Source organism: Lissotriton helveticus, chromosome 3_1 (assembly GCF_964261635.1).
Source record: "Lissotriton helveticus chromosome 3_1, aLisHel1.1, whole genome shotgun sequence".
In the NCBI taxonomy this organism is placed as follows: domain Eukaryota; kingdom Metazoa; phylum Chordata; class Amphibia; order Caudata; family Salamandridae; genus Lissotriton; species Lissotriton helveticus.
In genome coordinates, this window is record NC_136061.1 from 771,034,233 (window position 1) to 771,046,652 (window position 12,420).

At 45.8% G+C, this 12,420-nt stretch overlaps 1 protein-coding gene across 3 annotated transcripts in view; it reads left to right on the forward strand.

Annotated features, from left to right (window-relative positions):
* The first annotated feature begins 5,715 nt into the window (after nt 1-5,715).
* The window catches only part of STK33 (serine/threonine kinase 33), a 1,224,797-nt gene continuing 1,218,092 nt past the window's right edge, over nt 5,716-12,420 (forward strand). Inside the window, exon 1 of one of the 3 annotated variants that reach the window (XM_078680992.1) lies at nt 5,716-5,826. The gene's annotated coding sequence lies outside the window, so the exon portion shown is untranslated. Of the gene's footprint in view, nt 5,827-6,162; nt 6,186-6,250; nt 6,372-12,420 lie in introns of those variants that run through there. The other 2 variants (XM_078680994.1, XM_078680993.1) reach the window with 2 other exon arrangements.

Sequence of the window (12,420 nt, forward strand, 5' to 3'; positions counted from 1 at the left end):
TCTCCCAGGAACCCCTTGCGGGTCCTGCATGTCAACCGTTTGAAGCCCCACTTAGAAAGGTCCGAAGTGGGCATGCTCCTAGCTACAGATGCTGGAATGGAGGAGGAGAGTGAGCCTCTTCCTGACCTCCTGTATGCAAAAGAGCAAGATGGGTCAGTGGATGGTGTTGTCCTCTCTGACACACTGACCCCTGAACAGCAGCAGGATTGTCGCCATTTGTTGGGGCAATTCCCTGATCTGTTTTCCTTGATTCCTGGTGTTACTCAGCGGTGTGTCCATGATGTAGACACCGGGGACAGCACTCCTGTCAAGCACAAGGCTTACAGAGTGACTGACAAGGTCAGAGCATACATCAAGGAGGAGGTCTCCAAGATGTTTGCCCTAGGGGTGGTTGAGTCCTCTAGCAGTCCTTGGGCCAGCCCCGTGGTCTTGGTTCCAAAGGCTGCAGCGCCTGGTGCTTCACCGGAACTTCGGTTCTGTGTGGATTACCGAGGACTCAATTCAGTCACGAAGACTGACGCGCACCCCATCCCCAGAGCTGATGAGCTCATCGATCGGTTAGGGGCTGCCCAGTACCTTAGTACGTTTGATCTAACGTCTGGGTACTGGCAGATCGCCTTGACCGATGGGGCAAAAGAGAGGTCAGCATTCTCCACACCAGATGGGCACTACCAGTTCCGGGTTATGCCCTTTGGGATGAAGAATGCCCCTGCCACCTTCCAGAGGTTGGTCAACCAGGTCTTGGCTGGGCTGGAGGATTTCAGTGCCGCCTACCTGGACGACATCGCAGTGTTCAGCGCCAGCTGGCAAGAACACTTGTGCCACCTCCAGGAAGTGTTGTTGGCCCTGCGCAGAGCAGGCCTCACAATCAAAGCCAGTAAGTGCCAGATTGGGCAGGGTTCAGTGGTGTACTTGGGGCACCAAGTAGGGAGCGGCAAGGTGGCCCCCCTGCAACCCAAGATTGATACCATCCTGGCATGGGCACCGCCCAAAACCCAGACTCAGGTGAGAGCCTTCTTGGGTCTCACGGGTTACTACAGGAGGTTTGTCAAGGATTATGGTAACATTGTGCACCCCTTGACTTCGCTGACTTCCAGGAAGCAGCCACGACTTGTGAACTGGACTGACGCCTGTCAGACGGCCTTTGACACCCTGAAAACTGCAATGTGCACAGCACCCATACTCCAGGCACCCGACTTTTCTAAAGAATTTGTTGTCCAGACGGACGCTTCAGAGCATGGCGTGGGGGCTGTTCTAGCTCAGGTGAATGAAGAGGGCCGAGACTTACCTGTAGCCTTCATCAGCAGGAGGTTACTTCCCAGGGAACAGAGGTGGAGTGCGATAGAAAGAGAAGCATTTGCTGTGGTCTGGGCACTGAAAAAGCTGAGACCCTACCTGTTTGGGACTCACTTCCGGGTGCAGACAGACCACAGGCCCCTCAGATGGTTGATGCAGATGAGGGGTGAGAATCCAAAGCTATTGAGGTGGTCCATTTCCCTACAGGGGATGGACTTCACGGTGGAACACCGCCCTGGCACAGATCACGCCAATGCTGATGGTCTGTCCAGATTTTTCCGCCTTAGTGATGAGGACTCCCTAGGGTAAGGGTAGTTCTCCCCACATTTCAGCTGGAGGGGACACGTGTTAGACCTGGCATCATTGGCATGAGTCTCTCCTCCGTTTTTTTCTGTTTGCCTCTTCTGTTTACGATGTTTTTGCTGGTATATGCTTTGGGCACTGTGCCACTGCTGATCAGTGCCACAGTGCAAGTGCTCCCTATGTGAAATTGCTGTATTGATTGACTTCCATGTTTGGCTTATTTGGTTTACTGTCAGTCCCTAGTAGAGTGCACCAGGGGTGCCAGGGCTTGTAAATACAAATGCTGCTAGTGGGCTTGCAGCACATGTTGTGCCACCCACAAGAGCGGCCTAGTAAAAGTATGTCTGAAGGTCTGCCATTGCCAGACCACGTGCAGTCTGACTGGCACGAGGACTGCGCAAGTACACCTACTTGCCAGTCCCTAAACCTTCCCTTAACTTCATGTTAGTCACCCCTATGGTAGGCCCACGGGCAGGGTGCATTGTAAGCATAAGGTAGGACAAGCCTGACAAGGTTGGCATGTCCTAATAGTGAATTACAGCCATAGTCGTTTTTCACTATTGTAAGGTAGCCTGCTCTCCATCAGTTAGAATGGGCTGCCAGGATTATTAATGCTATAATCCTAGCGGGCTCGGGGAGCATGGTGCAATGTCGAGTTTGGTATCCCTGAACTCAGGGTTTAATAACGCATCCGTTTGTGTGGATGGTTTTTGGACTCTGTGTTTGAAAATAGCACTTTTAGAAAGTAGCTATTTTCTTGTCTAACTGTCTACCGGTCTCTGCTGGTTCTGGTGTGTGTGTGACAGGAGCTGGGTGGCTCCAGAGAGTCTGAATGAGTCAGTGTGGGATGAGTGGGGCATTTGCATTGAGAGTAGGGGAAGAGTAGCTCTTGATAGCCTGCCCTGCCTGATACAATGTTGGCTCCGCCCCCCTGCCAGGCGACTGATGACTCTGTGCTTGCCTGGGGCTTTCCTGGCCCGCCTCCTGCCGGGCAGCTGATGGCCCTGCCCCTGCCAGTAACAATGCTGGCTCCGCTCCTGCTGAGCGGCTGAGGACTCTGCCCTGCCCAGTGAATAGGCCAGGTGCTCTGGCCTGGCAACACCCACAACAAACCCAGGATGGGGGGAAATTCCCCTGCATGGACAAAGGGATCAAAGCCAAAAAGGGGTATAAGAGAAGGACCCCTGAACCAAGAAATCAGATCACTTCTGACAAGGAAACCTGAACCAAGGACAAGAAGCCTGCTGATCTAAGGACTGCCTACCCCTTCTGCCAGAGTGCTGTTTGTTGGGGGAATCCTGCATTGCTTCTTTATTTTTGCCAAGGAACCAGGAGAGAGGAACTTTGTGTGTACTCTCACTCTTTGCTGAGAAAATCTCCAAGGGCTGGAAGAGTGCCAGTCTCCTGTTGAAGTCACAGGGCTAAAGGACTTCATCTGCTTAAAAGTGCTATTTGCTGGAGTTTGTGAATCCAGCACCTCTGAAAGAATCCAGCAATCTCGACGCCGACGGACGCCGCCGAATCCAGCTCGACATCGTGAGTAACGGCTCCAGTGTCCCGCTTCCTCGACGCCGGCCGCCGGGCCCGATCGACGCCAGCAGCAACGCCAGTGAGTAGTGAGTTCGGCTCCAGCTCCAAGTGACCCCGTGTCTGCACCGCCGCTGATCGCATCGACTTCGAGCCCTCTCGACGCCGTGAGCGCTGCTCCCTCTTGCAACATCGACATCGACGACGCCGTATCCTGCTTCATCCCGTGAGCGCTGCTCCCGCCTGACTTCGGTCGACGCCGCTGCAGATCGCCCCGACTCCGAGGCCCGATCGACGCCGAAGACGCGACGCCGGACATCTCGACGCCGCTGATCATCGAGTGCTTCACTTTTTCCAAGGTACTGTGTTGTTGGGGTCCGTGCGACTCCGGGCTCGACGTAGCGCTCCTCGCGGTCGACGCCGAACCTTTGGATTAACTTTGCCTCGACGTCGTGTGACTCCCGTGTGGGTTACATTGTTGCCAAGAACTGTGTTTTAGAGAAGAAGAGTTGCTTTTGATACTAAAGACTTTGTGCTAAGAAGAAACCGTGCTTGAACTATTATTTTTCCTTCCAAGAGTATTTATTGAGACTGTGGTATATTTTTGTCGTTATTTGGTCTTGTGCTAAGCCTTATATAAAAATACTTATTTTTATAATACTACTGTGTCGTGTCCATTTGTAGTGTATTCACTTTATTACTGTATGTGGTCATAAATGCTTAACGCACTGCCTCTGAGATAAGCCTGTCTGCTTTGCCAAGCTACCAAGGGGGTGAGCAGGGGTTATCTAAGTGTGTGATCTCCTTGCCCTGACTAGAAAAGGTGTGTCCCTATTTGTCAGAAGTGTATACCTCTGCCAACTAGAGACAGCCGCTTCTAACAACGGCCTTTGGGCCCTTAACACTAGTCAGTCCGCATTTAAGCTTGCAATTAAAAAATGCGTAAGAACGCTATCACTCATTACTGATAAAGCACTGTTTTCAAAACGAAGCCACGCGTGGGCAGTTATTAACTCCTATAATCAGCTAGTCCCTGCCACTTACTTTCCCAGTCCTTTCTCACTGTACTTAAAATGTAAATGTGGGATACTTGTAAAGCGCACTGTTACTCTACCCGAGTGTCCTGGCGCTGTAGACCGCTAGGGAACCCCTCCTGGTTTTCCCTGTGAGATGGTCCCTATCTGGGTATCTCCAGGGTGAAACCAGGCATCCCTGGCGTCTGTGGGGGGGCCGTTGTAGAGATGAGGCAAGCTTAATGCCCAGAGTTACTGAGTGTGTTCCCTGATTAGAGTAGGCACTGAGGCGAGAATTATTGAGTCCGTTGACCCTGGTCCAAGACCCTGCCGCGTCGGGAATTGAACCCTGGTCCCGGGCCGTTCTCTGCTTACAGGTCTGCCGCCTCTAACCAGTGAGCCACACCTCTCCACAGCTTCATAACGCAGCTTCATAACCATTAGAATGGGTGACTGGCGATTTTTGCAAAACCTTCCCCCCTGGCGCCGTGCGGAAGAGGATACAACCTGCAGAGGGTGCGGCGAAGCAGCAGAAACGTTACTGCATGTGGTCTGCATTTGCCCCGCCTTCGACGCAGGCTTAAGCTGAGGGGGGGAATGGAAGCGGCTGGGGGTTCGGACTTGTAGGCAAGCCATCATTGCTGCACTGAGCCCGGACAATACTGATTTAAATATAAGACTGACAAACCTGATTCAGAATGCTTATCGTAATTTTAAACAAAAATGTTCTGTCACTGCTCTATCCCTACCCGTTTTAAATTATTTAACGCCTTTTAAAATAACTCCAACCCATTAGGCAACCAGTGATGAGAATAGTTTAAATAGTAGGTTGCGAGTAAGGGTTGTTTTATGTATGTACTCACAGCTTAGGGGAGCAGTTTTAACAACTGATTGTTTGCACTGTTTTATTATGTATGAATCATAAATCTGAAATTCTCTTTTAAAGATATTTGTTTTATATCTAAATAAAGACTTTTGAATTGAATTAATAGTAGGTATGCCAAGAAATTATAGTCTGCCAATAAGTGCAAATCCGAGAAATAGCAACAATTGTGAGTGATAGGGTAAAAGGATGAGAATAATAGACTATGTATCTCGTTTTATGTCCGGAGTAAGACTCTTAATTTATGATACGCAAGGAAGAGTGTTTTATTTTTCTTCAACATGAAGAAGACAATGATTGATTATGGGACAACGATATTAAGTGGCTGGTTTAATGCCAAAAGATTAATTCGGCTAAATCGGTTGAGGCGTTGAAATGTCAATAAGTTACAGCATAGGCAGACAAGCACTGACTACGTGCCAGCTAAGGGAATGCAAACTTTAATTGATTATGTGCCCGCGGGAGAAAAGCCAATAATCGATTAGGCGCCAGCAGAAGTCGCGCTAAAACACTGTGGTGGAATAAAGAATGTTGAGGCTTATTTGGCAAAAGGAGACGACAACCACTGAATAGTTTAGTTGCCAGGAAGGGGTGTCCCCTCAGCCCATGCCGTGGCGCAGGGATCTCGGGCTCAGTCACTCCTCAGTCTGCCGCTCTAGTTGAGTAGGTGCCAGCGTTGCCCCGGCAACCACCGACGTCGCCGGCAACGGGTGCCGCACTTAGCGTTCCCCAGCTGCCACCGCGGCCCGGGTCTCGGTCCCGGCTGAGACGGATGCCGTACACCTGGGACCCCCTCCTGCGAAGGTAAGCCGCTCTTTGAAAGCCCGCAGAAATCGTCGTTTAGCTCCTCGACCCGGTAATCTCTCGGTGTCGCTGTCAACCAGTCTCTGGACCTGGGCATACAGGGACTGGGCGAAACAGAGGGCCTGGACATAGAGAGCAGTCGGGGGACGCGGCTGAGGGAGGGGGCTCACTGGATAGGGTCCCCCCAGGCCGTGAAGGAGGGGGGGCTCGCTCTCGGCAACAGGTACTAGAGTTGTTTCAGGCAGCCTGTGATTGGCTGCACTCCCAACTAATCACTGCGCGGGCAGCCCAGCCGGTAACTAATTCAAAATACCGGAGCGCGAGCGGCTTTCTCCGCTGCTCCCAGCCGGAGCCTGCAGGTACAGAAGTTCATTGGCCATATCTGTCTGCGCGAGTCTCCTAGCGTTGCTGACAGCCAGGAAGTGCCGCCGCTGCCAGAACGCGCTCCTGCGTATTTACTGGCGGCTTCAGTAATGCACATTCCTGGTTCGAAGCAACTTTTTCAATTATAGGTGTCCCTCAGTCATACACAGCGATGGATACAGGTATTTCATCGTGGCAGGGAAACTCGCATTACTACTCTTATTCCTGTCTCGTATACTGTATTATTGTTTTCTCCCCTTTACAAAAAACAAACTTCTGCGACAGAACGAGCTTTGTTTGACACTGTTTTATTTGGCAGACTAAACAGCTGTTTTTCCCAGCGCACAGGCACGTGTTTTGGCATTGATATTTATAGTACACAGACAAGCGCTGAAGACGCCTTTTTGGCTGAAAGATACATTTTGCTCTTTATTCTTCGTTTGTGTTCTTGGCAAGAAATTGTTTTCGTTGTAAGATCTTGCAGCGAACCAAGACTATTCCTCGTGCTGCACATAATCGGGTATTGATGAGTAAGAATGTTCTCTTTTTAATTTTCAAGCTTTTTAAAATTACTTGTGGGAAGATTGAAGCTGCCTAAAATATATACATATTTTTTGTCCTCATTTTTGCGATCTTTTTGTACAGCAACAGGGTCACCTCTCACTAGACGCCCTCGGAGATGAGGTAGGAACCAACTTACATGAGTTAAAGTACCTCTGATTCCAGCCCCGTTAGTACTCATAAAGCAACGTGATCGAGTTGATTAAATCATTGGACACCCCTTCCTGACCGTCCTAAAATATTGCATTGTAATTGCATTTATATAGCGCTTACTACCCTTGACGAGGCGTCAAAGCGCTTTTTCGGCCAGTAGTACGCTACTCCTTAACCCATAAAGGATTAGTGGTGAATTAGTATAGTGCAAATATAAAAGTAATTTGAGTGGTGGATATGTTAGTCAGTTATTTGAATTGAGTAGGATAGTGGAGGGATAGAGAAGGGAAAAAAGGTTGCATTTATATAGCCCTTGCTAGGGTGTTGTAGCGCTTTTTTCGTAGAGTAGCACACTAGTTCAGAACCCAGAAAAGATTAATGGTGAATTAGTATAGTGAAATATAAAAGCAGTTTGAGTGGTGGATATGATATGTTAGTCAGTTATTTCAATTGCGAAGGATAGCAAAGGGGAATTATATAGCACTTGCTACCAGGGCTACCGGGCAGTTTGCAATGCTGCTGAGCTGCTGCCTGATTTTACTGCAGTGGGGGCTGATTTCGTCCATGGAGACCTGCGTGTGCTTCGAAATACTGAAAGCAAAACGAATTTCGTTTAGCTCACGCAGGTCCCCATTAATTAAACCAGCCCCCAGCTCAGCAGCATTCCTAAATGCCCGGTAGACAGTCCGGCCCTGCTTGCTACCCCTGATGAGGTGTTGAAGTGCTATTTCAGTGAGTAGCACGCTACTACAGAGCCCATTAAGGATTAGTGTTTAATTAGAATAGTGAAATATAAAATTAATTTTGAGTGGTAGACATGTTAGTCTGTTATTTGGATTGAAAAGGATAGTGGAGGGATAGAAGGGAAGGATTTAGATTTTTTTCTTTTGTTTGTTTGTTTTGGTGCTCATAGCAGTGGGAGGAGGTTTGGGGGGAGTAAAAGGGAGGTGGAGGGGGATGAGTAAAAGGGAGGGTTTAGAAAGGCTTGTTTTTTGGGGATCTAAATAGTAAAACGAGGTATGAAATGATGCAAGGAGAGGCGGAGTAGGGAAGAGTCTTGAAATGGTTATTTTGGGGATCATAGTAGTGGTATGGGGTTTGGGATGACTGAGAGAGTGTAGATAATGGATATATTAATAGAGGTAAAGGGTGAAAAGTAGGCTAGTGCATTGGAAAGAGTAGTAGAAATAGGTTTGAGATGAGTCAGAGAGGTGAGCTAGAGGATATATTGAGAGCTGTATAAGGTGAAAAGTAGGGTAGTGCATTGGATATGCTGAATTAGAAGAAAAGTAATAAAAAGGTAAAAAGTAATAAATATATAGATCCAAAAGTAATAAAGATCTAGATCTATATGTACATGAAAGGTATATAGATGCATAAAGGAAGGTAGTATATGTAGATTAAAGATGCATTAGATAACGTCTGGCTTTCAAGTGTACTTTAAATTTGTTTTATTTTGATATATTTTTTTTTAGATCAACAGAGAAGCAATTGTAGATAGTTATGATAAAAAATGTACTTATTTATGCAGTCACTTATATACCTGTTAAAACCATAGAATAATGTAACTATCAGTAATATGTCCATTTGTTAAGCAGAACTAATTAATATCTACATATAATAATTTTTTTTAAACAAAAGTATTTTACACGTTTATACAAAGCAATCCACATATATAGGTACATATCTATAGGACGAATAAATGCTTATATACAGACAGATATGCTGTATATTTGTATCTGTTTGCGTTTTGTGGTTATGTGGGGACGAGCCAATTCTTGAGTAGTTTTCTGAAGATAAGGTGGTTATCCGTGGATCTTATGTGGGGCGGGGGTAAGGAGTTCCATAGTTTGGCTGCTTGAACAGAGAATGATGTGCCACCCATTGTTTTTTTCTTGGATCTTGGGATTTTGAGGCGACGTGCCACTCTAGAGTGGAGGTTCCTTTGTTGAATATGTTTGGTGATTTTATTCCTGACGAAGGGCTTCCATTGTATTACTTTGTGGGTGATACATGGCAGCTTTAACGTGGATCTTCTGCCAACTGGTAACCAATACAGGGCTTTCAAGGCAGGGAAGATGTGGTCTCGCCGTTTTATATGTAGAGTGGTCTGGCAGCCGAGTTCTGAATCCGTTGTAGTCTTTTCATGGTTCTTATAGGTGATCCATGATAGAGGCTATTGGCGTAATCGAGTTTGGACAAAACAACGGAGATGGTAGCCTGGATCTTTTGCAGAAAACCCCAATGGGGGAAGATTCGTTGCAGAGTTTTTTTAGTAACAAAGCTTGATCTTGCTAGATTGTTCACTTGGGTATTAATCGATAGGTTGGATTCCATGGTCATTCCGAGGTTTCTTACTTCCTTCAATATTTTAGGCGGCAAGCGACAAGGCTAATTGAAGCGACTGACCAGCTATGGCGCCTGCCGTGTGGCACGTATTTTAGTTAGCAGCACTCAATTGACGACGGTGCCCCAGAAGGGAGGAATAGCCTGAAACCCCCCAGTGGACCTGGGTCCTTAGATACAAAGCAACATGGGATCTGTGCACACGTCAATTATTACAATATACAATATTGATAGGTAAATCATGCAAATATAACACCAAATCAATGACGTTGAAAAAAAGATCTTGATTGTTGTAATCTTCAATATAGATTTTTATTTGCAACGCCCAGCCAACACGTGTTTTGTCAGGGTGGTCAACCCACGACTTCGTCAGGGCTCTAGAAAAGTATAATGGCTGCATGTTACATACATGTACCTGCACCATACACATTACAAACTCGTCTTAATCAGAATGAAGTACTTAAGGATTAGTGTGAGTCTACAAGACCGACTTAAAGAGAAGGGTAATACAAATTTTTATTTTTTTTTTCCATTTAGCACAGTTTATAAAAAGCCATACCAAATCACCAAAGTGACGTATGCTCACTATAACTGCATTGTCGCCAGCGTGCACTTTAATTCTTATCATCATAAAGCACATCAAATTAGGTAGATATGTACTTCACCAAATCTTGTCCGTGACCCAATGGATACCCAAGTAAGAAGGACCTCATAGAGAGGAAGGCATAAAAGAAAAAAGAGGAAAAAATAGGAAAAAGTCTTAGCACAGCCGTGCTTCTTACCAAATGGGTAGTGGTGTTTCAATGTACGTTGCGAGATCACTACGCTGCAGGGGATATTAATACATGGACTAAATAAGTACTAAGTCAATGCATATCATGTGATATAAACCACTGAAATTTTGCCAAAATGCCTGAGGGGAGTGCCTCACCTCTCCGCCGGTTCTACTTCCGTCCTGGCTGTCGGGGTTCAAACTGAATAAAATTCAACACTGCGTGTATCCAGCAGCTCACGTTCTGTATGGTGTCCTTATGTAGTAAGGCACTGGGGAAGGAGAAGGACGTGACTACTGTTACCCTTAAATATCCACTGTTGATGCTATATACCATCTATTACATTCTCTTAAAGTTACTAGTATTTTATCTACACTATACCTTCTGTCTACTTGATGGTTACAGTTATTTAAACACGCATGTCCTTGTAAGATTAAATTGATCAAAATATTACTACCGAGGTCACCTCATCTATAAAAGCCTCATATCTCTATATTAAAATTAAAATTCCGCACAAACACGAGTAAGCCTACATGCTTCTCGTACACCAATGTCTACATATATTTATTCAGCCTTCATTGTCCGAGTTTATCAATTCAATGTTAGCAAGTTGAAGATATACACCTGAATTGCAGTGTATATCTATCAGTACTCTTGTTGTTCTAATCTAATAAATTGTCACGACGTTGCCCAATAATCAATGTCTGCACAAAATCAACAGGATCAGCGTTCTGTGAGCTGTTGAGTATCACGCTATAAAACAATTAATGACTATGATCTATATGTTGCCTCAACAGTAGTATTGACCGTCCCCCCACGTTGCGACTTTTTTAAAAGAAAGCCCCCTTACCCGTTCGGGTGTACACGAACAATTTCCAAAAACCAGATGCCGCAGCTCCAGTACCGCTGCCGGCTCGTGTCCTCGTGTGTGAATGCGGAAATGCATTCCACACGCCCTTTATCCAAAGCGAAGGCTAGAGCGCTCACCCTAAACCGGAAGAGGCAAAGTTGGCCTACCGGAAGAGGATAAACGCTGTTGCTTGAAAATATGTAAACACCCCCCCGCAGTATTAAAAGTATAACTGCTTCTGCGTATGTATCTTTCCAATTATTTAAATTTGGCGATTGCTTCAAAGTGCACACGATTTCACGATTTCTAAAATTATTCCTGGAATTGATTTCAATTGTCGTCATAGTTAATAAACTGGGATTACAAATGGCACCCAAAGTGCCTATGTTGACCCTGGGAGAGGAAAAAGTTTTCTACGACCCCGCTTATATTAATTTATTCAAAGGTGGGCCAGTCTGTGAAATGATACAAAGTTGAAATGAAAGATGAAGAATAGTAAATAATCAACTATAGGTAGATGTTGTGATATGAAGTGAAGAAGGAAAGGTGATGTCATAGTTTAAAGGATCCTCTACAGTATAATGCTAGAATGGCTACATGCATTACCAATTTGACATTATCATTCTCAAATAAAACCATTGTTTTGCTGTTACACATTATTTAGGCTGTAGTCAAGGTTACATTCTTAATTGACATACAATGCCACAATTGGTGGATGTTACAATTTCCACTTGGTTACCAAATGTCTTCCTGTTTTGTTGAAAATCAAGAGATGTATATACAGCGTATGTCATTCTAATCACCCAAAAAGAATTGCAATTCGCGATCGGAGTTCAAGCCCTGTTGTACTGCATCCAAGCGCATTATCCAAGTTGCCTCCGCTCTGCGCAATGCCAGCTCTCTGTTGCCTCCCCTTTTATCTGGTGCAACCATTTGTATTCCAAAGAAGCTGAACTGTTTATAGGGTCCCTGTTTTACACAAGACATCGCATGTATAGCCATGGGATATCGCGCATCTCCCTGTTTATTGCCCTAGCGTGTTCACTTATACGATCTTTCGGACAACGTATAGTGCTTCCGACATATTGCTTCATGCATCTGCAAGTCACAATATAGATCACAAATTTAGTAAGGGAGTTTATATTTTGTCTGATGCAATATCTTTTCCCATTTGGACCAAAAAATTCTGTAGTTTTATTAAGCGCCCATTTACACACTCCACAGGTGCCACATTTATGGAAACCCATAGTGTGCCTTGATAACCAGTTAGGGTTTTTATCAGTAGTTGGCATAGTTGGGCTCAAAATATTCCTCAACGTGTTACCTCTTCTGTAAGTGATCATGGGTCTTTTTGGCGTAAACTCATCTAGTGACTTGTCTGCCCTTAAGACATGCCAGTGTTTGTGCATCAATTTACTCACCAACGCTGCTTGCTGATTAAAACTTGTGATCAGTCTCACTGGTTGGCTTGTGGCGGGGCTTGCATCCTTATCCATCAATGTCTCCCTTCGTGTCACTCTCTGTATACGTGTAGAGGCTGCCTCTAGG